This window comes from Hordeum vulgare, chromosome 2H (genome assembly GCF_904849725.1).
Source record: "Hordeum vulgare subsp. vulgare chromosome 2H, MorexV3_pseudomolecules_assembly, whole genome shotgun sequence".
Classification (NCBI taxonomy): domain Eukaryota; kingdom Viridiplantae; phylum Streptophyta; class Magnoliopsida; order Poales; family Poaceae; genus Hordeum; species Hordeum vulgare.
The window spans coordinates 351232442-351257658 of NC_058519.1; positions in this window are offsets into that span (position 1 = coordinate 351232442).

Below are 25217 nucleotides of genomic sequence, written 5' to 3' on the forward strand. Positions count from 1 at the left end.
TTTCTCACTTGCTTCTTATTGATATTTCTATCAATATTGTCTTAGCCCATGTCTTTAGCTTTCCACAAACTTGGTTTCGTTGAATTCGGAGTCCGTATGCGAAAGTTACAACAGTTTCAGTATCCAGCGGTAGTACCACTCCTCGTGTGAGCGGTAGTACCGCTCCTGTAGTGGTAGTACCGCCCCCGGAGAGGTAGTACCGCCCCTGGAGCGGTAGTAATTTTTTACTACCGCTCCCTAGTGGTAGTACCGCTCCGTCGGACTGTTTTTTGCATCCTTTGTGGCCTCGGCATGGTTGGTGAACCTATCGAGTGGTAGTACCGCTCCATGAGCGGTAGTACCGCTGTGTGCGGGCTGTGAGGCTTAACGGTTGGATTTTCCCCCACTTATAAAAGGGGGTCTTCTTCCCCATTTAACCTTATCTCTTTAGCTCGTGTTCTTCCCCCATTGTTGACCTTCTTCGACCTTTCTAACTCTCGATCCCTCCAATGATTCTTGCTAGTTCTTGAGGGAAAAGAGAGAGGAGATTTAGATCCACATTTCCACCAATCACTTTCTCCTCTAAGTGAGGGGAACCCCTTGGGTCTAGATCTTGGAGTTCTTTGTGTTCTTCTTTGTTCTTCCTCTCATTTTCCTCCCTAGCATTAGTTTCTTTGGAGGGATTTGGGAGAGAAGGACTTGGGCACTCCGTGTGCCCTTGCCATTGCATTAGTTGGATCGTTTGAGTTATCCACGGTGATACGTGGAAGTGAAGTTTGAGAAGCTTATTACCTTTGTTACTTAGTACCCTAGATATTGTTCTTTGTGGATGCTTTGGCGTACTAGAAGCTTAGTGGTGTGTCGGAGCTCAATCATTGTGGTGTAAAGCTCTGGGCAAGTGTCGGGGTCTCCAATTTGGTTGTGGAGATTGTCCCGAGCAATTTGCCGGTGACCGCCCCCAAGGTTTGCCATTTGTACGGGTTCGGTGACCGCCCTCAAGGGTACCTTAGTGAAATCACGAGATCTTGCATTGTGCGAGAGTGTGAGGAGATTACGGTGGCCTTAGTGGCATCTTGGGTAGCATTGTGCCTCCACACCGTTCCAACGGAGATTTGCATCCGCAAGGGTGTGAACTTCGGGATACATCATCGTCTCCGCGTGCCTCGGTTATCTCTTACCCGAACCCTTTACTTATGCACTTTACTTTGTGATAGCCATATTGTTTATTGTCATATATCTTGCTATCACTTAGTTGTTTATCTTGCTTAGCATAAGTTGTTGGTGCACATAGGTGAGCCTAGTTGTTGTAGGTTTTGTGCTTGACAAATTAAACGTTAGTTTTATTCCGCATTTGTTCAAGCCTAAACCATAATTATTTTAAAGCGCCTATTCACCCCCCTCTAGGCGACATCCACGTCCTTTCATTTTCTATTGGCCAACCACACTCCAAGGCGCCTTAGCGGTGGTGAGGACGTGTGTGAAGAATGCCAATAACATGCCAAGCAAATAGATCAACAAACACAAGCCCTTCAAACCATACCATTCTACTGGTCGTTGTCAGTCTGGGGCTCAACATAGCTGGTCCATTCCCACGTGCTATCGGGGGCTTCGATTTCTTGCTCGTTGCAGTCGACAAGTTCATGAAGTGGACTGGGGTAGAGCACGTGAGAAAAGTAATAGCGCTAGTAGCAGTAATCATTGACAATGGCACAGAGTTCACGAACAACACTTCCATGCATTACTGTCGCGACGTCGGTGCCAAGATCTATTTTGCGTCTTTTCCTCACACAAGGAGCAACATCCAAGAAGAGAGGGAAAACACTAAAGTGTTGTGGGGCCTCAAGACCAGTACTTTCGAGAAGCTACACAAGCATGGAAGGCACTGGCTCAATGAGCTCCGGTTGGTTCTTTCGTCAATCAAAACGACACCAAATCGAGCCACCGGTGAGGCACCCTTCTCCCTTGTCTAAGGGGCAAAAGGAATGCTCCCTGCAGAACTCACATATGGGTCACCTCAAGTGGAAGCCTTTGACGGGGACCAACAAGAGCAGCTACGACAACACGATGCTGCACTCCTCGGGGAATATCGTATCCACGCAGCACTACATGCCGCTCGATACCACAAGCCTTGCACCGCTATGAGAGCCACGAGGTGCGTGCCTAGAGCATTGTGTAAGGTGACCTTGTTCTTCGACGGATTCAGTCCACGAAGGGATCCAACAATTTGACGCCAAAGTGGAAGGCCCTTACCGTGTAGTAAAAGACTCCAGGCCTGGCGCTGTCCGCATGGAGATCGAAGATGGTTCCCCCGTGCAGAACTCATGTAATATCAAGCATCTTCGCAAGTTCTACCCGTAAGGAGAAGTTGTCGGGCCTCCCTGCAAACACATTTGTACAAGTCTCACGGCAAGGCATGTGATCCTGTGTACAAAGACAGGTGATGACCCCGTGCGTAGTAAATAAAGCTAAGTATCCCACAACCTTTTGTCAAACTACATATTTATGTTATTTATTCTTGTGTAAATTGTTGTGGTCGCTCATCACTTGTGCAAGGTGGTTAAGGGACCGCCAAATTTCCTAGCCTCCTCTATTTTCTCTTATTTATTTATTTTCAATAGTGAGAAGAATCCCCTCGCGTGCAAGTCTTCTGGGGGGGAATGGCATGGACACCTACGGATCAGGCGACAACCACATTCCGGAAAGGGAGGCAGCGAGAGAAAAAGCTAAGTGAAAATTTCTCAAAAAGTTCCTGCAACCAAGTTAGCGCTCATGTAAAGAGACCGGCATGCTAAAAGTGTTCTGAGCTTACCCAACACCCCAAGCAGTCGTGACATGGATGACGAAGTGGTCTTGCTGGTAGCGACGCCATCGCCTGCATACTGAGGAATTGGTCCTAAAGACCCACAGTGATTGAGCATGCACTAGCAAGCGACGCATAGGGTCCTTGTAAATAAATTTGCGCACTTGGATGTCTTAGCTAAACACTACAAGTATTCACGGAAAAGATGACAAGACGATCCTGCCGATAGCACACCGGTGTCGGCGTCAAAACCGGCTGATCTCGAGTAGGGGCGCCGAACTATAGATCTAAGATTGATGGGTAACAAGGAGAGGTGAAGATGGTGTTTTACCTAGGTTCGGGCCCTCTTGATTTAGGTAAAACCCTACGTCCTTCTCTTGTTTTTATTGCTGAGGTAGTATAGAGTATAGAGTTGATCTACTACGAGATCGATGTTGTGAGCAAAACCCTAATCGTAATCAGCTTCAAGTATCCTATGAGCTATGACCCCCTGGCTTATATAGACTCTAGGGGTGTCAAGGTTTTTACAATGTCGGTTACAACAGATAATGAATATGACGATGACTATATCTCCTTGGATTGCACGCCAAGTCTTCAAAAGAGTCCATCTTGAATCCAACACATGTGTCAATGGTCGAACAAGATAGAGAGTCCGGCCCATACGGACAGGTAAGCGGCCCAAGGACCCCCTAATCCTGGACTCCCTCAGTAGCCCCTTAACTAGCCCCCAATACCGAAATCCTCATCCATTGATGACATCATGGAGGATCAGGCTTGCGAGGCGAGTTCCTATTTTCTCCTTTAGTTGAAGATAGTTCGGCTTTCGATGACTCCTTCTCCTTTAAACATAGACAAATATATAGATTTTTATTCTTGGGCTTACTTTTTACAATGGGTAGCATCTTTCCAAACTTGAAACACCGTTGTTTGCGAGGGCCCTTTTTTTGAACGAACGGACCGACACCATTTTATTGGCACGTCCAATCATGGAGATCGTGCCCCCTTTTACACGGATATGGTTTATGGCTTGAGTTTAGGTGTCACACCCTGTGTTTGTACCACTTTTGCCACATGATGTTTTTATAAAAAATAGAGCCAATTAAAACATTTTGCATGTTTGTGGAGGTTGATTGGTATCTACTTACTTGTGTATCTGATTGAGTTTTGAATCACTATAGTTATTCTCCTCTTAAGAACTCACCTCCTTGACCACAAACCTTTTCCCAATGATCATGCCATGTGGATAGGACCAAAAGACTATTTTTATAAATTATTATTTCAATAAAAGGTATTTATTTATATTAAGCTTTCCAAAACCCCTGATTTGAGATTTGCACTACAAGTCCTCAATTTAAGGAAGTTTCCTTACTGCAAAGATTTTATTTTCAATCTATTATGAAAAACATTTCCCAAAACTATAGGAAAACTATTTTAAAAGTTATTTTCCTATTTTATTTAAACACTTCTTTGTGGAGCTAGAAATAGTATTCCATAGGAATTTGTTTTATCATTTCAAAAATATTTGAGAAAATTTAGGGAAACTCAGTGGATATATATTTTCCATACATAAGAGTTTCAATACATGGTCATGTTCAAAATATTGGACAAAACCCCTCAAAACCATTTTTGCCTATTTGAAACTTTTGAGATGTTTCCATAGGATATATATTCTCAATAAATTCCTGGAAAATTCCAGCAAGTCACACATGATATATGTGGTGATCCTGCGAAGTTTCATCTCAATTCAAGTTGATTTGATTCACCTAAATACCAAATAACCATCTCTATCTAGAACTAATTTCGAGCAACTTTACATTGCCAAGTTTATCCAATTGGTCCCATACTTTACAGGAGTTATCTAGCCCGCAAATAAGGATGTTACACCAAGTTGTGCATTTGTGGGAGTTGATTTGATCACTTAGGTTCAAAGGAATTTGATTCTGTCCATTTTTAAGGATTTTCATGTCTACATTGCCAACTTAGCTTAAACGAGCTCAAACTTAGTAATCCCTATTGATTATATCGCCAATAGCATCTTGTTAAGTTTCTAAGCATTTGGGCAAAGTAATCTTGCCCAAAACCCCATCAAACACCTTGTGCCAGAATTTCAAATCTGCTCCTACATAATTCAAAGCTTTTCCCCTTCACCCCAAATTTTTACCACAACTCCATAGGAACCCACAGTAATTTTACTGGCGCGCAGATCCATGAATGTAGAGGTGAAAACCCACCTGCAAGCCCCTAGACAGGAACTTATTTCCACTCTCTCTACTCTCCAACAGTCATGGCTTTTTTAGAGCATCCGATGCCACTCCCCCCTTTGTTTAATCTCCCCGCAGCGTGTGGATGCTACAGGACATGCCAGAGCATGAAAAAAGAACCATCATGACGGCCAAAGCCGCGCTCTCGAGCGTGCTACTGCGACGGCCGAGCACGGGTCTGCTCCGCACCCTTCCCCAGGCTGCCTCTCCCCTCTCCCCTCGCACCAGTCGAGGCGCCTTGGCCTCCGCAACAAGCTAAACTGCCGACCGTCTCTTCTCTCCTCCTGCAGCGGCTCTCCCAGCCTGTGCCCGATGCCTCCGAAGCCGGCCAATGCATGCGCTCGCTCGTGTGTGCTCCCCTCTCTCTTCTCTCTTTCCCTGCGGTCGTGGATGACCCCCGGGAAGACCCCCGGGAAGACCCCCAAGCCACACATCTCTCCTCCCATGCCCCTAGTGGTCATTGCAGCCAGCTCTGGCGCACGGGTCCATGGTGTTCTTATTGCCCGCCTATTTAAGGTTCCCCGAGAACCCCTATCCCCTCTGATCCCTCTCCCATGCTCCCAATCATGCTCTAGTGCCCCCGTTCACCTCCAAAGCACCCTAAGCTCGAGAACAAGCCGGCACCCCTTCTTCTTCCTCCTTCGGCTCTCCCCTGCACATCTGATGCGTTTCCCATCTCCCAAGTCATTTTTGTTGCAGGAAACGGCCCCGACGTCCACCTCCCGAAGCTCCTCCGTCGTGAGATCTCGTCATGGGCGAATCCGTGAGCTCTCACAATCCTTTCCACCCTTACCAGATCGGCGACTCGCCCTGAGTCCATTCCCATTGCCAGCTTACCTTGTCGTGGCCCCTATCGCCGTTGGTGGGCCTCGTCACCCTCTTGCGAGGGGTTGCCGAAGGACCCGACAGGTGGGGTCGAACCATCAGCCTCCCGCACCTCTCCCTCGTCTCTCTCTTACTCGCCCCCGGGCCTCGCCCGTCAAGTTTGAACCTCGCGAGGCACTGCCGCCGTGCTTGCCTGCGCCGGTTGGCCTATGGGCCGGCCCAACTGCTGGCCGACTTTGGCCCACGCATTGTGACCTTTTTTATTTTTATTTTTAGTTTTGTTTTGCAAAATTCCCACGGGCATAAATATTTATCAATTCGAAATATTCCTCCATCTAAAATCTTGTAATATTGTGTAGTATTTATAGTGCCACTTGTGAAATTTTTACAATTGGTTGTATGAAGTGTCTTATTTTAAAACCTTGTTTAGGGCATTTTAACACCATGTTAAAATGATTTTCACAACTTTTTACACTTTAAAAATAAAACCCAACATTTTTTGCTGTACCTATACTCATCCTAGTATTTTACAAAAATGATTTGCTATTTTTCTGAGTATATTTTTTTCTCTGTTTTTGTGGAGTTCTTATTTTTGCGAGTTATTATTGTGACGATAGATTGAGTTGTTAAAGAGGGACGTTGAACCAGAAGACTTTGAAGACCCCGGAGACTTTGTTGAGAAGGGCAAGCAACCCTTTGACCATGTCTAAGAAATTATTTTCGTGCATGTCATATATAGCACTTCGTTCTGGTGCATAAGATCGTGTTCAATCAGTGACTACCTTAGTGGGATATTTCCGATAACTCCTCGTTGACACTTGCACTTGAGCATAACCCTACCTTCCTATGAGGGCTGTGCGGGTGGGAAGTAGTTAAGATGCTAGTAGTGCTACACATGGGATGGGGACATGCATGATGACGATAGAGGAAAGTGATTTTAAAGGCTTTATGAAAACTCTGTCTGGTGCCACTAATTTTCGAGGGAGATGTGTAAGCTAGGTTGCCACTTGAGAAATAAATGGTGTACCGAGGCTAGTGAGTGTGTGGTTTTCGAAATCGGATTTGTTTAAGTTGCGATAGTTACTCCAACCTTACATGTACAACCATGATACCCCTTATGGGACTGGGCTTTGCTAATTACTTTGGTTGGTGCTAGTAGAGAGCCTGCATTACTAGTGGCAGGAGTGACATGGTCACTCTCGAGACGCGGTCATGTCAAGAAAGGGCAACCATGGGCTGTTGTCACAGACACAGGGCACACCGTTCCGTGCCCTCATGGATGATACGTGTCATGTACATCGTGAGGGATTATCAACAATGAGTGGTTTCTTTGCTAGTATCGTCACGGGAAAGGTAATGTTCAGGTACTTATGTCGGGGAAAATCAACACCTATGGGAAACTCAAGGAGTCCCTTGATCGTTTGGTGGGGAGAGGAAGGCATGGCGTCGAGAGTGGAACTAACGAGCAACACCGGCAAGGTTCTTTTTACCCAGGTTCGGGCCGCTTGGCGCATAAAACCCTACTCCTGCTTAGTTTGTATTGTGGGTTTACTGTAGGTTGATTTTGTTACAGTAACTTAGATGGTGATTAGGGAGTCTCTGATCCCCAAAAAGTCCAACCTCCTATGAATGAGCTTTGGGCCTCCTTTTATACCCAAAGAGGTCATCAACAGTGCGCTCAAGGGATGTACAGTGAACAGTGTTCACCGCTTTACTTCTTCGGTGGTGTAAGGAGCAGTAAATGCCTTGTCTTGCCCTTGACCTGCCGCAAGGTGGTTGCGACACGTACGCAGGTGAATAAACACCTAGGCCTTGCGCTCGCACATGAGAGATGTGTTGGAGCGGTCGGATTGTGGTAGAAACTTGTGGGGACACCTGGCGAGTGAACAGGGACTTGCTGGCCTGGAGCCTCCTTCAGGTGACTTGGTTACCTTCCCGGCAAGGAAGGCTTTCCGGAGCTTGGATACTTTCTCGGCAAGAAGGCTTGCTGGGGTCCTCGCGTCTTCCCGGCAAGGGAAGCTTGACGGGGTCTTGCTTATCTTCGGGTAGTCTTCCCGGTGAAGTGATCTTGTCGGGGCTTTGGGAATCTTCCCGGCAAGGAGATCTTGTCGGGTCCTTGCATCTGGAGCCATTCTATCCCATGCCCCTGTAGAGGGAAGGGCGTGGCCTTCGTGGGTCTTGGATTGCCTCCTTTCTATCTTCCCGGCACACTGCTGTCGGGGGCGTTGTTGATGCCCATGCACAAGTCTCGGTCACGAGGGACCCCAGTCTCTAATGCACCGACAGGAGCCCCCGGGCCTGGGCCACGCACGCGTGCGGGACGTTGCTGGGCCAGGCCCAAAGTGGTGCACGGGCTTCCCTACTAGGGAACTCTAGAGTCTTGGAGCCGTTGCAGGCGGTCCTTCCCCACGTCGCACATTGAAAGCACGAGGAGGAGAAGTGCGCGCATATAAGCCTCCCACCTCCTGACGCATTGCTGCCACGCGTAAAGCATGCGCATTAAAGGTTGGGCAAGTGGCGTTCGTGGCCATAATGACCGCAGTCGTGGCAGGACCCGCCCTCGCATATATTGGTGCAGCGGGGCGGTTCCTCTTCACCCCTGATCATGGGTGACTGGGCGGATGGGGTGGCGGTTTCTGGAGTGAGGGGTGTCATCCCCCCGCGCCTTGCCCTATAAATTAGGGAGTTTATGAGGGGGTTTCGCTCATCCTTCAGCTCCAGGAACATCACCACCCCTAGCTTGGATCTGTAGAATCTTCTCTAGCTTCAGGTGGCACTCGCCCCTAACCATGGCTAGGGGACGAAGGAGGCCACCATCGGAGGCCACGGCGGCAAGGGGATCCCACTATGATCATGCCACAGCTTTAGGGGGTGCAGCTGCAGAGGCCGGCATGAGCACCCTGTTGGAAATATGCCCTAGAGGCAATGATAAATAGTTATTATTATATTCCCTGTTTAAAGATAATCGTTTATTATCCATTCTATAATTGTATTAAATGAAAACATAGATACATGTGTGGATAAATAGACACAACAATGTCCCTAGCAAGCCTCTAGTTGGCAAGCCAGTTGATCAAGGAGTGTTGTTGCTTGATGACTAGATCACATCATTGGGAGAATCATGTGATGGACTAGACCCAAACTATAAACGTAGCATATTGATCGTGTCATTTTATTGCTATTGTTTCCTGCGTGTCAAGTATTTGTTCCTATGACCATGAGATCATATAACCCACTAGCACCGGAGGGATGCCTTGTGTGTATCAAACATCACAACGTAACTGGGTGACTATAAAGGTGCTCTACAGGTATCTCCAAAGGTGTCCGTTGGGTTAGTATGGATCAAGACTGGGATTTGTCACTCCGTGTGACAGAGAGGTATCTCGGGGCCCATTCGGTAATACAACATCACACACAAGCCTTGCAAGCAATGTGACTAAGTGTAAGTCACGAGATCTTGTATTACGGAACGAGAAAAGAGACTTGCCGATAACGAGATTGAAATAGGTATGCGGATACCGACGATCGAATCTCGGGCAAGTAACATACCGAAGGACAAAGGGAATGACATACGGGATTGCGTGAATCCTTGACATTGAGGTTCAACCGATAAGTTATTCAGAGAATATGTAGGACCCAATATGGGCATCCAGGTCCCTCTATTGGATATTGACCGAGGAGTACCTCGGGGCATGTCTGCATAGTTCTCAAACCCGCAGGGTCTGCACACTTAAGGTTCGGCAATGTTTTAGTATAGTTGAGTTATATGTGTGGTTAACGAATGTTGTTCGGAGTCCCGGATGAGATGATGGACGTCACGAGGGTTTCCGGAATGGTCCGTAGACGAAGATTGTTATATAGGATGACCTCATTTGGTTACCGGAGAGTTTTCTGGCATAACCGGGGATGTACCGGGAGTGACGAATGGGTTCCGGATGTTCACCGGGGGGGGGGCAGCCTACCTGGGGAAACCCATAGGCCTTAGGGGTACCGCACCAACCCTTAGTGGGCTGGTGGGAGAGCTCAAAAGGGCCCTCCCCACACCTCCTCCTATATATAGTGAAGGTCTAGGGCTGATTTGAGACAACTTTGCCACGGCAGCCCGACCACAAAACATCACGATTTTTCGTCTAGATCGTATTTCTGCGGAGCTCGGGCGGAGCCCTGCAGGATTAGATCCTTCACCACCACCAGAGCGACGTCAGGCTGCCGGAGAACTCATCTACTTCTCCGTCTTGCTTGCTGGATCAAGAAGGCCGAGATCATCGTCGAGCTGTACGTGTGCTGAACGTGGAGGTGCCGTCCGTTCGGCACTAGATTGGAGCGGATCGTGGAACGGATCGCGGGACGGTTCGTGGGACGGTTCGCGGGGCGGATCAAGGGACGTGAGGACGTTGCACTACATCAACCGCGTTTCTTAACGCTTCCTGATGTGAGATCTACAAGGGTACGTAGATCCAAATCTCCTCTCATAGATGGACATCACCATGATAGGTCTTCGTGCGCGTAGGAAATTTTTTGTTTCCCATGCGACGTTCCCCAACAGTGGTATCAGAGCTAGGTTCATGCGTAGATGTTATCTCGAGTAGAACACAAAGGGTTTTGTGGACGGTGATGTTCGGTTTGCTGCCGTCCTTAGTCTTTTCTCGATTCAGCGGTATTGTTTGATTGAAGCGGCCCGGACTGACATTATTCGTACGCTTACGAAAGACTGGTTTCATCGATTGACATGCAACCGCGTTGCATAAAGATGACTGGTGGGTGTCTGTTTCTTCAACTTTAGTTGAATTGGTTTTGACCGAGGCGGTCCTTGGAGAGGTTAAATAGCAATTTGCACATCTCCGTTGTGGTTTTTGCCTAAGTAAGATGCGATCTACTAGATACCCATAGCAACCACGTAAAACATGCAACAACAATTAGAGGACGTCTAACTTGTTTTTGCAGGGTATGCTTGTGATATGATATGGCCAAAGACGTGATATGATATATTGGATGTATGAGATGATCATGTTGTAATAGTTAAAACGACTTGCGCGTCGATGGTACGGCAACCGGCAGGAGCCACAGGGTTGTCTTCTAAACTAGCGTTTGTGCTTGCAGATGCGTTTACTATATTGCTAGGACGTAGATTTAGTAGTAATAGCATGAGTAGCATGACAGCCCCGATGGCGACACATTGATGGAGATCATGGTGTGGCGCCGGTGACAAGAAGATCGTGTCGGTGCTTTGGTGATGGAGATCAAGAAGCACATGATGATGGCCACATCATGTCACTTATGAATTGCATGTGATGTTAATCCTTTTATGCACCTTATTTTGCTTAGAACGACGGTAGCATTATGAGGTGATCTCTCACTAAAATTTCAAGACGGAATTGTGTTCTCCCCGACTGTGCACCGCTGCTACAGTTCGTCGTTTCGAGACACCACGTGATGATCGAGTGTGATAGACACAACGTTCACATACAACGGGTGCAAAACAGTTGCACACGCGGAACACTCGGGTTAAGCTAGACAAGCCTAGCATGTGCAAACATGGCCTCGTAACACATGAGACCGAAGGTTCATCATGAATCATATAGTTGATATGATTAGCATAGGGATGCTTACCACTGAAACTATCCTCAACTCACGTGATGATCAGACTTGAGCTAGTGGAATTGGATCATGAACCACTCAAATCACTAAAGAGATGTACTTTTTGAGTGGGAGTTTAGCAAGTAATTTGATTAGTCAAAATCTAGTTATCTTGAACATAGTCTAAGCCCACTTTGAAAATATTTGTGTTGTAGATCAATGGCTCACGCGACAGTCACCCTGAATTTTAATATGTTCCTAGGGAAAGCTAAGTTGAAAGATGATGGAAGCAACTTTGTATATCGGGCTTGTAATCTTAAGTTGCTCCTGCAAGCTGGGAAGAAGGATTATGTCCTTAATGCTGCGCTAGGAGATGAACCACCCGCCGCGGCTGACCAAGATGTTAAGAACGCTTGGTTAACACGCAAGGAGGACTACTCAGTAGTTTAATGTGCAATCGTGTATGGCTTAGAGCCGGGACTTCAACGTTGCTTTGAGTGTCATGGAGCATATGAGATGTTCCAGGAGTTGAAGTTTATCTTTCAGAAGAACACCCGGATCGAGAGGTATGAGACCTTTGATAAATTCTATGCTTGCAAGATGGAGGAGAATTCGTCTGTCAGTGAGCATGTGCTCAAAATGTCTGGGTACTCAAACCATCTAGCTGAGCTGGGGATTGAACTCCCGCAAGAGGCTATCACTGACAGAATTCTTCAATCACTGCCACCAAGCTATAAGAGCTTTGTGTTGAACTATAACATGCAAGGGATGAACAAGTCACCCGGCGAGTTATTTGCGATGCTAAAAGTCGCAGAGTCAGAACTCCGTAAAGAGCATCAAGTGTTGATGGTGAATAAGACCACTAGTTTCAAAATAAACGGCAAAGGAAAGAATGGTAATTCAAAGAAGAGCGGCAAGCCTGTTGCCAATCCGACAAAGAAACCCAAAGCTGGACCTAAGCCTGAAACGGAGTGCTATTGTTGCAAGGGTATGGGTCACTAGAAGCGCGACTGCCCCAAGTATCTGGCTGATAAGAAGGCGGCAAGGAAAAATCAGGTATATTCGATATACATGTTATTGATGTGTACTTAACCAGCTCTCCTAGTAGTGCCTGGGTATTCGATACCGGTTCTGTTGCTCATATTGGCAACTCGAAACAGGAACTGCGGAATAAGCGAAGGCTGGCGAAGGATGAAGTGACGATGCGCGTCGGAAATGGTTCCAAGGTTGATGCAATCGCCGTCGGCACAGTTTCACTTCTGTTACCATCAGGATTAGTTATGAACTTAAATAAATGTTATTTAGTGCCTGCGTTAAGCATGAACATTATATCTGGATCTTGTTTATTGCGAGACGGTTACTCGTTTAAGTCAGAGAATAATGGTTGTTCTTTTTCTATGAGTAATATCTTTTATGGTCATGCACCCAATGTGAGAGGATTGTTCATATTGAATCTTGATAGTGATAATAGACATATAAATAACATTGAGACCAAAAGAGTTAGAGTTATCAATGATAGCACCATGTTTTTATGGCACTGCCGCTTAGGTCATATTGCTGTAAAGCGCATGAAGAAACTCCATACCGATGGACTTTTGGAGTCACTTGACTTTGATTCACTTGACACGTGCGAACCATGCCTCATGGGAAAGATGACTAAAACTCCGTTCTCTGGAACAATGGAGCGTGCAAGTGACTTGTGGAAATCATACATACCGATGTGTGTGGTCCGATGAGTGTGGAGGCACGCGGCGGATATCGTTATTTTCTCACCTTCACTAAAGATTTGAGTAGATATGGTTATGTATACTTGATGAAGCACAAGTCTGAGACGTTTGCATAGTTCAAACAATTTCAGAGTGAAGTCGAGAATCATCATAACAAGAAGATCAAGTTGCTACGGTCTGATCGTGGGGGTGAGTACCTGTGTTTCGAGTTTGGTACTCACTTAAGACAATGTGGAATTGTTTCACAGTTGACACCGCCTGGAACACCACAGCGTAATGGTGTGTAGGAACGTCGTAATCGTACTTTATTAGAGATAGTGCGATCTATGATGTCTCTTACCGATTTGTCGTTATCGTTTTGGGGTTATGCATTAGAAACAGATGCATTCACTTTAAATAGGGCACCATCAAAATCCATTGAGACGACACCATACGAACTGTGGTATGGAAAAAGACCAAAGTTGTCGTTTCTTAAATCTTGGGGATGTGATGCTTATGTCACAAAGCTTCAGCCTGAAAAGATGGAACCCAAAGCGGAAAGTGCGTCTTCATAGGTTACCCAAATGAGACAGTTGGGTATACCTTCTATCTCAAATCCGAGGGCAAAGTGTTTGTTGCTAAAAACGGAGATTTTCTTGAGAAGGAGTTTCTCTCGAAAGAATTGAGTGGGAGGAAGATAGAACTTGATGAGGTTGTCGAACCTCTAATTCCTCTTGATGGTGGCGCAGGGCAAGGGGAAACCCCTGTTGCTGCGGCACCGGTTGAGGAACAAGTTGATGATGATGATCATGAAACTTTGGATCAAGTTACTGTCGGACCTCGCAGGTCGACAAGATCACGTACCGCTCCCGAGTGGTACAGTAATCCTATCTTGACGATTATGTTGTTGGACAACAATGAACCTGCGAATTCTGAAGAAGCAATAGTGGGCCCAGATTCCAACAAATGGCTGGAGGCCATGAAGTCCGAGATATGATCTATGTACGAGAACAAAGTGTGGACTTTAGAAGTACTACCTGAAGGCCGCAAGGCTATTCAGAACAAATGGATCTATAAGAAGAAGACAGACGCATACGGTAATGTGACCGTTTATAAAGCTCGACTTGTGGCAAAGGGTTTTTCATAAGTTCAAGGAATTGACTACGATGAGACTTTCTCACCGGTAGCGATGCTTAAGTCTATCCGAATCATGTTAGCAATAGCTGCCTTTCACGATTATGAAATCTGGTAGATGGATGTCAAAACGGCGTTCCTTAAAGGTTTTCTTAAGGAAGAGTTGTATATGATGCAACCCGAAGGTTTTGTCGATCGTAAGAATGCTGACAAAGTGTATAAGCTCCAACGATCCATTTATGGACCGGTGCAAGCATCTCGGAGTTGGAATAAGCATTTTGATGAGGTGATCAAAGCATTTGGGTTTATACAAGTGGTTGGAGAATCTTGTATTTACAAGAAAGTGAGTGGGAGCTCTATGGCGTTTCTAATATTATATGTGGACGAATATTGCTGATTGGAAACAACGTGGAGCTTTTGGAGAGCAAAAAAGATTACTTGAATAAAAGTTTCTCTATGAAGGACCTAGGAGAAGCTGCTTACATTCTAGGCATTAAGATCTTTAGGGATAGATCGAAACGCCTGATAGGACTTTCACAAAGCACATACCTTGATAAAGTTTTGAAGAAGTTCAAAATGGATCTGTCCAAGAAAGGGTTCTTGACAGTATTACAAGGTATAAAATTGAGTAAGACTCAGTGCCCAACAACTGTGGAAGATAGAAAGACAATGAGTTTCGTCCCCTATGCTTCAGCCGTAGGTTCTATCATGTATGCAATGATGTGCACTAGACTAGACGTTAGCTTGGCCATAAGTATGGCAGGCAGGTTTCAGAGTAATCCAGGAGTGGATCACTGGACGACGGTCAAGAATCTTCTGAAGTACCTGAAAAGGACTAAGGAAATGTTTCTCGTGTATGGAGGTGACAAGGAGCTCGTCGTAAAAGGTTATGTCGACACAAGTTTTGACACCGAGCCGGATAACTCTAAGTCTCAAACCGGATACGTATTTATTCTTAATGGGGGTGCGGTAAGCTGGTGCAGTTCCAAGCAGAGTGTCGTAGCAGATTCTACATGTGAAGCGGAGTACATGGCTACCTCGGAGGCCGCAAAAGAGGGTGTCTGGATGAAGCAGTTCATGACAGATCTTGGAGTTGTGCCAAGTGCACTGGATCCATTGACTCAGTTATGTGACAACACTGGTGCCATTGCCTTAGCAAAGGAACCAAGGTTTCACAAGAAGACTAGACACATCGAACGACGCTTCAACCTCATCCGCGACTACGTCGAAGGAGAGGACGTGAATATTTGCAAAGTGCACACGGATCTGAATGTAGCAGACTTGCTGACTAAGCCTCTTCCGCGGGCAAAACATGATCAACACCAGAACTGTATGGGTGTTCGATTTATTACAATGTAAATCGCATAGCGATGTGAGGACTAGATTATTGACTCTAGTGCAAGTGGGAGACTGTTGGAAATATGCCCTAGAGGCAATGATAAATAGTTATTATTATATTTCCTGTTTAAAGATAATCGTTTATTATCCATGCCATAATTATATTAAATGAAAACATAGATACATGTGTTGATAAATAGACACAACAATGTCCCTAGCAAGCCTCTAGTTGGCTAGCTAGTTGATCAAGGATAGTCAAGGTTTTCTGATTATGTGCAAAGTGTTGTTGCTTGATGACTGGATCACATCATTGGGAGAATCATGTGATGGACTAGACCCAAACTATAAACATAGCATATTGATCATGTCATTTTATTGCTATTGTTTTCTGGGGGTCAAGTATTTGTTCCTATGACCATGAGATCATATAACCCACTGGCACCGGAGGGATGCCTTGTGTGTATCAAACGTCACAACGTAACTAGGTGTCTATAAAGGTGCTCTACAGGTATCTCCGAAGTTGTCCGTTGGGTTAGTATGGATCAAGACTGGGATTTGTCACTCCATGTGATGGAGAGGTATCTCGGGGCCCACTCGGTAATACAACATCACACACAAGCCTTGCAAGCAATGTGACTAAGTGTAAGTCACGGGATCTTGTATTACGGAACGAGAAAAGAGACTTGCCGGTAACCAGATTGAAATAGGTATGCGGATACCGACGATCGAATCTCGGGCAAGTAATATACCGAAGGACAAAGGGAATGACATACGGGATTGTCTGAATCCTTGACACTGAGGTTCAACTGATAAGTTATTCGGAGAATATGTAGGATCCAATATGGGCATCCAGGTCCCGCTATTGGATATTGACCGAGGAGTACCTCGGGGCATGTCTGCATAGTTCTCGAACCCGCAGGGTCTGCACACTTAAGCTTCGGCGATGGTTTAGTATACTTGAGTTATATGTGTGGTTACCGAATGTTGTTCGGAGTCCCAGATGAGATCATGGACGTCACGAGGGTTTCCGGAATGGTCCGGAGATGAAGATTGATATATAGGATGAACTCATTTGGTTACCGGAAAGTTCACCGGGGTGGGGCGGTGTGACAGCCCGATGCCGACGTTCCAGAAGATTCCCCTTTTCTTTCTGTTTTCGTCGTGTGCGTATTTTCTTTCGTCGCATCATCATCGCATCATGCGCATCATCTGCATTGCATCGGCATCTCCGTTGTCGTCAGTTTTCAAACTTGCATCCGTTAGTAGTTGCCGGTTCTGGTCATTGTCCATTCTGAGTCCGACCGCACTCGCACGCGCTTGCGGCACCGTCAAACCCTGTTCCAAAAGTGTGCGTAAAACTTTCTCTGATCGGGGTGAAACTTGGCATGCGGTCGTAGTTAGTTGTAGCCAGCCCGCCTGTCGAATTGGTCGCGATCGGAGTCCGTCTGGTACCCGAACGGTCGACCGTAGCGGCACCGTATTCGGTCTACCGTCGGACGTTTGTCGGTGTTTTAAATCGCGTTGCCGCGCCGCACCGTTTCCCTCTCTTCCCCGGCTAGCCTACTCTACACGTTCACTTAGCCGACCCCGTGTTCGAGTTCGTATGATTCCGGTCGCGTGGGCGAGAACGTGGCCGAATTCGGATAACCCTAGCCCCCCCTTTCTCTATAAATAGACACCCCTCCTAAATTTTAGGCTAACCCTAACCCTCTCCTCGTTTCCCGTGCTAACCCCACCAAACCCTAGCCTCCACCTCCCCGTCTCCCTCCTCCAGCCGCCGGGCCCGCCCGAGCCCGGGTCAGGCCCGTCGAAACCCATATGGACCCGGGACAACCTCTGCCCAGCCCCCATGGCGCGCCGCCTCGCCTCCGGTGCACCTCCCGCGCGCAGCCCCGCCCAGCAGCCCGCGCCGCGCCTCCTGCCTCTACGCCGCCGGCGACCCCGCAGCATGCCGGGGCCGGCCACCGCAGCATCCGGCAGCTCGCCGCGTCAGTACCGCCAGCCATGGCCCGAGCTGCCAGGACCGCCGCCACCTGTTGTCGCCTCGCCCCGCCGCGCGGTTTCCCCCGCTTCACGGCCTGCCGGCGGCCAGATCCGGCGGGTTCCGCGTCCCTTGGCCGCCCGTGCCGGCGCCTCAGCCCCGCCACGTCGTCGCCGGCAACCACCACCGCCATCTTCGAATCCCGCTTGGGAGGAGCCCGATGGGAGCGCCTCGTCTCCTCGCGGCACCAGTTGGACCGCAGCCCAACTCCTCTCTCCCGCCTGGGCCCCGAGCCGGCCCAGGGTGGCTCCACGCCCGACCGGCCTCCTTCCCCTTCGGCCTGCAACCAGCGCCCCAGCCCCAGCTCGGAACCCACCTCCAACACCCCTTCTCCAGGGCCCAAGGTGAGCTTGTTCCTTTTTTCTCTCTTGGCTATATGACGCCCGTGGCGTGAATTAGTTATCCTGTGCCCGTGCGCTATTCGGCCCGGTAGACTGATTAGGCCCGTTAGTAATTTAGGGATTTTTCGGAATTAATATAAATTCCAGAAGAATAACGTATATTCGAATGGCCGTAGTTTCTATTCCGTCTGTCGGATCGGAAGGTGTAGCATATGGTTTTCATGTAATTTTACGCGTAGAACCCGTTTATAAAACATGCATAATTATTTGACGTTGTTTGACATGTCAAATGCATAGATTAGCGTGATGTCTAGGTAGGATAGACGCCGTATTCATTTTTCGCGCAAGACCGGGTTGCTCGGATGCCGTAGTATAAATGCCCATGTTTTATGAACCATTATTCCATGTATTTTAGAGTAGACTTTGGTATCTTTGCACGTAGGGTTTTGCCACTAGTTTATTTTTCCGTATATAGGTTATTTTTCCCGCATTTATGTGTGGCTTTATTTTGTTGTGCAACCCCACATATTTTATATGTTTTCGGGGTAGAAAAATCCATTAGATTTTTCTGTGCAATTAGTTTTAGCGTTTGAACAAGTTAGTTCGCGCGATATTTTTGCCGTGATGCCCTTTTGTTTATTTCGTAGGATTTGTTCCGTGCGTCGTTTGACGGAGTTGTCAACTAGGGAGTTCTTCTTTGATGTTTTGTCAAGCCCCCGGTATTTTTGGTTGCAATAGAAAAGCACGTTTAGGTGTAGTTTGCTTGCTCTCAAGTTGCTAGAAATAGTGCTGATTTTGAGGAGCTGAAATATTTCTAAGTCTGGAATCTGTTATATTTTGTTGCTGTTTTGTTTTGCTTCTAACTTGTGATCTGTAGCTCGTTTGAGGTTGGTCCAATGGAGTAAGTTGTAGCCCTTATGTTTCTCTAGCATGCTGTGAATTTTCATGCCATTTGGAGTCCCGTAGCTATATGTTTCGCTGCTGTCAATATAGCTTCAGATCGAAAACTGCACTTTCATGAGGTGTAATTTTCACCAAGTCTGAAATAGTGTGTGGGAAGCCATTTTGTGTCTTCTTTCCCTAGTGATCCATGATGCCATGCTAGTTATTGTTAGTTGTTTGTAGTAGTGCTTCTTTCCCTCTTTCGTGTCATGCCTTGCTTGAGTTTATCGGAGTTGTGTAGCCCGTAGTTGTGGGGCGTAGGAAATGCTATGTGGCTGATTTTGGCAGATTGTAGTCATTTCTTGTTTTGCTCGTAGCTTTTGAACCGTAGCTCCGTTTTGATCGTGTCCTACATGAAACTTGCTTAGAATCTCGTGTAGTTTCTTTTTACCTTGCTGGTTGTATGTTTTGAAGTGCTCGTAGCCGCCGTTGCACACATTTTGCATTCATGCCATCATATCTTGTGGTGTCCGTATCTTTTGATCCGTACCTCCGTTGGAGATGTTCTTTATGTGTAGATTGCTTGAAATGATGCGTAGAATCACGTGAACCTATTTTTTTTGCTGTTTAACAACTAATTATAAGCATTAGTTCAGATCTGGACAGAATTGTAAATTAACTTGTGAGGTCGTTTCGGAGGTGCTATAAGACATTTCCGACCTCATTTAAAGTGCCTAGATAGATAGTTTAATTTCCGCTTCACCTCTTGCATGTTCGACAACATTAATATTGCCGTGTAAATAACCGGGAGTGAACTAAATAATTCATATGTGGAGTTTCGTCAATATGCAACTCATTGCATATTGAACTTCACTTAATGTGTAGTGTTTGATTGTGTGAATTGTCATGCCGTGACTTGCATGTATTCAGCTGCTCATGCATCATTTGTGTTGTGCATCGTGTGGTGAATTCCGTGTGATGATTTGTGTTTCCGGTTTTCTTCGTCTCGATAGAGTTCCGCAGCGTGCCGGATTGTGAGGAACCGTTCGACTACGTCGGTTCGTCTGCTTCACGGAGGCATTCTTCTTCCAAGCGGGATCTCAGGCAAGATGACCATTTCCCCAGATACCATTACTATCATTGCCAAGCTAGTTTTATCGCTTCTATCGATTACGTCTCGTTGCCTACCACATGTTAAATATCAGCCTCTCAACAATGCCATGAAAACCTTCAACCTGTTCAACCTAGCAAACCACTGATTGGCTATGTTACTGCTTGCTTAACCATGTTGTTAGCGTTGCTAGTTGTAGGTGCAGATGCTACCATGTGAAAACATGGGTTCCTTGTTATATCACCCTATTAAATGCTATTTAATTTAATGCACCTATATACTTGGTAAAAGGTGGAAGGCTCGGCCTTTCTAGCCTGGTGTTTTGTTCCACCTTTGCCCCCTTAGTTTCCGGCTACCGGTGTTATGTTCCATAAATGAGCGCTCCTAACACGACCGGGGTTGTTATGGGGACCCCCTTGATAATTCATTTTAGATTAAAGCTGGTCTGGCAAGGCCCAACTTTGGTACTACATTTGCCTAATAACCTAATAATAATGCATAGGGACCCGCGGGCACCCGTGGACTAATTTAATCAACCCCCGTGCCAGTGCTCCTCATGAGTGTTGGTCCACCCACCTAGCAGTCGGCGGTGCCACCCTGGGGCAACTCGAGGTTTCGTTCCCGTCCACTTTGCATAGACGGTGTGTCCTGAGAACGAGATACGCGGCTCCTATCGGGTTCGTCGACACACCGGGTGGCCTTGCTGGATTAGTTTTACCTTTGATGAAATATCTTGTGCATCGGGATTCCGGTGATGCTTTGGGTAATCTCAGAGTTGAGGTTTTCCACTAGGGAATCCGACGAGATCGCGAGCTTCGTGATTGAGGATTTCTATGTGGCTTGTGGTAATTTGTGATGGACTAGTTGGAGCACCCCTGCAGGGTTAAATCTTTTTGGAAAGCCATGCCCACGGTTATGTGGCAACGTGGAAGCTTTGTTTAACACTGGTTCTAGATAACTTGAAGTTAACTTAATTAAAACTTGCCAACTGTGTGCGTAACCGTGACTGTCTCTTTCGTGAGTTCCTTCTCCGATCGAGGACACGGTGGGGTCATGTCTGAGGTAGGTAGGTGTTCAGGATCATTCATTTGATCACCAGTAGTTCACGTCCATTATGCGTAGATTTTCCCCCTCTTACTTTCTTGTACTCGTAAGTTAGCCACCAAATATATGCTTAGCCGCTGCTGCAACCTCATCACTTAGCTATACCTCACCCATTAAGTTTTGCTAGTCTTGATACCTTTGGCAATGAGATTGCTGAGTCCCCTGTGGCTCACAGATTACTACAACACCAGTTGCAGGTACAGGTAAAGGTTACTTGACGCGAGCGCGTTGATTGTTCATTTGGAGTTGCTTCTTCTTCTTCTTCTTCGTCATGGATCTAGGATGGGTTCCAGGCCGGTAGCCTGGGATAGCAAGGATGGATGTCGTTCTTATTTTTCTCGTTTGTTTTCGTCCGTAGTCGGACCCTGCTCTTACTCTTGATGATTATGTAGTGTACTGATGTGACTCTGATGTAACTTGGGACGAGTGTAAGCCAACTCTATATATATTTCTTCTTTTCAGTACATGTACTTGTGACGATATCCAATCTTGCGACACGACGAGATGCACTTCTATCCCTGACGAGGCCCCCGTGCCAAATTGAGGATAGGGTCGCATCCTGGGCGTGACAGGGGGGCAGCCCACAAATATAGGATGACCTCATTTGGTTTCGGGAATGTACCGGGAGTGACGAATGGGTTCACGGGGGGGGGGGGGGGGGGAGCCCACCCGGGGAAGCCCATAGGCCTTAGGGGTGCCGCACCAGCCCTTGGTGGGCTGGTGGGATAGCCCAAAAGGGCCCTATGCGCAGGAGATAGAAAATCAAAGGGAAAAGAAAAAAAGGTGGGAAGGAAGGGAAGGACTCCACTTTCCAATACTAGTTGGACTAGGATTGGAGGTGGACTCCTCCACCTCCTTGGACGGCGGACCCTTGGGGTCTAGGACCCAGAGGCAAGCCTCCCCACCCCTCCTCCTACATATAGTGAAGGTCTAGGGTTGATTTGAGACAACTTTGCCACGGCAGCCCGACCACAAAACATCACGGTTTTTCCTCTAGATCGTATTTCTGCGGAGCTCGGGCGGAGCCCTGCGGGAGTAGATCCTTCACCACCACCGGAGCGTCGTCACGCTGCCGGACAACTCTTCTACTTCTCCATCTTGCTTGCTGGATCAAGAAGGCCGAGATCATCGTCGAGCTGTACGTGTGCTGAACGCGGAGGTGTCGTCCGTTCGGCACTAGATCGGAGCGGATCGTGGGACGGATCGCGGGACGGTTTGTGGGAAGGTTCGCGGGGCAGATCGAGGGACGTGAGGACGTTCCACTACATCAACCGCGTTTCTTAACGCTTCCTTCTGTGCGATCTACAAGGGTACGTAGATCCAAATCTCCTCTCGTACATGGACATCACCATGATAGGTCTTCGTGCGCGTAGGAAATTTTTTGTTTCCCATGCGACGTTCCCCAACACACCCATGGTGGCGGAGGGACGAGGGGCCACGGTCGCCGCAGAGGCCGTGGACGGTGAGGTGGAGTGCTACTCCAACATCTCCGTCTTCTCCTGGGCTTGTTCCCGCGGGGACTCATGTTGAAAGGACACCGTTGGATTTTCTTGTCAGGCTGCTAGGTCGCATCCGGACCCGGCTTCAACTCCCCGCCGCCTTCGCCAAGGTGATGACCGAAGAGAAGCCCCCGATGTTGCGGCTTCAGGTGCACGACTGCGGCAATGGCGCGGTCCCGGTGGCCATGGAGCAGCCGAGACCTCGGCTCTTGTTCCTCGGTCGTGGGTGGAAGAGCTTCGCCCGTGCCCATAACCTCTGGGATGGGCACGTTCTGTGCTTCAAGCTGATCGTGAACAACCTGCTCTCCGTCAAGATTTACGGGAGCTCGGGTGTGCGCCTCGGCTACGGCGAAGAGATCTCGAGCTGGACTGACAGTCCATCCTCGCGTGGGGACGACGAGGACGGTCGGATGGTAGCAACGGCGAGTATGGGTCAGACCCTCGGTTGGTTAAGCTTGGCTACGAGAATCTCACCTCGAACTGGCCGTCTGTCGAACCATCACCGTCAGTCCACGGTCCTCCTCCTCCCTGGCCCGGGCTGATGAGCCGGAAGAACTGACGCTGCCGCGTACTACGGGATGGCCTGGTCTTCGTCCCCACCATCCCTTCAGGCCCCGCTCTCGGCTGCGCAATGTTAGTCCAGGATGGGCCAGCACTGGTCGCGTCGGGGGCCTTGCCGCTTTTTGTATTCTTGAACTTCTATCCGGCGAATGCGTTCCTCGGCAAGAGACAGTGCAATAGGTTAGAGTAGCAAAAATCATTCATGTAATATGCCTAAATTTGTTTCAAACAAATGAATGAAATGTTTTTTCCTTTGCGTTTGATTCTTCCCCTTGTATGATACGCCTTTTGCGTTTTTCGGAAGCTTGCCGGCGTGACTGGTCCTGCCGCTAGTGCTTTGAGGAACGGATCCTTAGCAGTTCGCTTGATGGGTCTTACCGGCAAGGCTCCTTGTTGTACTCAGTGCAACCATTAGATCATCGAGCGTGGCTCGAGGCGAAATAAGGTGCTATGTAGCCAGTTAGACTGTTGAACCTGTTCGAAACAGTGAGAAGGCGCTCTGTGGCCGTTCAGGTTGTTGAACTAGTTTGAAACAGAACTAAGGCGCACTGATCCTGACAAGGTTCCATCTATGCGCAGGTTTCTCAAAGAAGCTTCGGGATCTTTCAGAAAAGGAACAACCTATCTACTCTAAAATCTCAATCTGAAATATTTTCCACTTATCCGTCGTGCCATGGTACTTCTCCCCACGACGCTTGGGTCTTTTGCCGGGGCTTCAGATCCCCGGCAAGCAGGAGACTATACTCTTCCGGCAACTTCCCCTTTGGCAAGGTATTTGCCGACAGTTTCTTGACTGTCGTCTTGAAGGGGGGTTGCCGGAGTATAATTTCTTTTCTTGTTTTGCCTGGCCGTGTTGGCGAAGCCCCTGAGTGCACCTTTGGTGAAGATGTGATGCTTCCGGGGGGAAAGCGTTCGGCTGGAGTGCACGCCTAGGTTCTGGGACCCATAGACACATTCTTGACGGTTATGCACCTCTCTGTGGAGGTGCGTCGGCCGGAGTATGCACTGGAGGCCTCGCCGGAGCCCCCAGGCACACCCTCTGTAACAGCGCACTGTCTCGGAGCGGTACGTCTGCTGGTGCTTGTGGGCTTGAGGTCTCCGCCCTCCCCTTAGAATGCGTTCACGCAGGAGGGCGCTCCCGTAGGCATCGGGAGGACATTGGCGAAGTAGAGAGACCATCGCTGTTCCCTGCTTCGAGGGACCGCAGTGGTGGGCTCAACCTTACAAGATCTGACGCGGAACTTGCTTGAATCCGCGAAGAAGCTCTCAACCATCACCATACCCCTACCTAGCGCACCAAAGATGTTGGGGAAAACCAACACCTATGTGAAACTCGAGGGGTCCCTTGATTGTTTGGCGGGGAGAGGGAGGCATGGCGTCGAGATCGGAACTAACGATAAACACCGGCAAGTTTCTTTTTACCCAGGCTCGGGCCACTTTGCGCTTAAAACCCTACTCCTGCTTAGTTTGTATTGTGGGTTTACTGTAGGTTGATTTTGCTACAGTAACTTAGATGGTGATTAGGGAGCCTCTGATTCCCAAAAAGTCCAACCTCCTACGAATGACCTTTGGGTCTCCTTTTATAGGCAAAGGGGTCATCAACAGTGCGCTCAACGGATGTACAGTGAACAGTGTTCACCGCTTTACTTCTTCGGTGGTGTAAGGAGCAGTAAATGCCTTGTCTTGCCCCTGACCTGCCGCAAGGTGGTTGCAACACGTACCCAGGTGAATCAACACCTAGGCCTTGCGCTCGCACATGAGAGATGTGTTGGAGCGGTCGGATTGTGGTAGAAACTTGTGGGGACACCTGGCGAGCAAACAGGGACTTGCTGGCCTGGAGCCTCCTTCAGGTGACTTGGTTACCTTCCCGGCAAGGAAGGATTGTTGGGGGCTCGGATACTTTCCCGGCAAGGAGGGCTTGCCGGGGGCCTCGAGTCTTCCCGATAATGGAAGCTTGCCGGGGTCTTGCTGATCTTGGGTAGTCTTCCCGGCGAAGTGGTCTTGTCAGGGCTTTGGGAATATTCCCGGCAAGGAGGGTTTGCTGGGGACTTCCGTTTG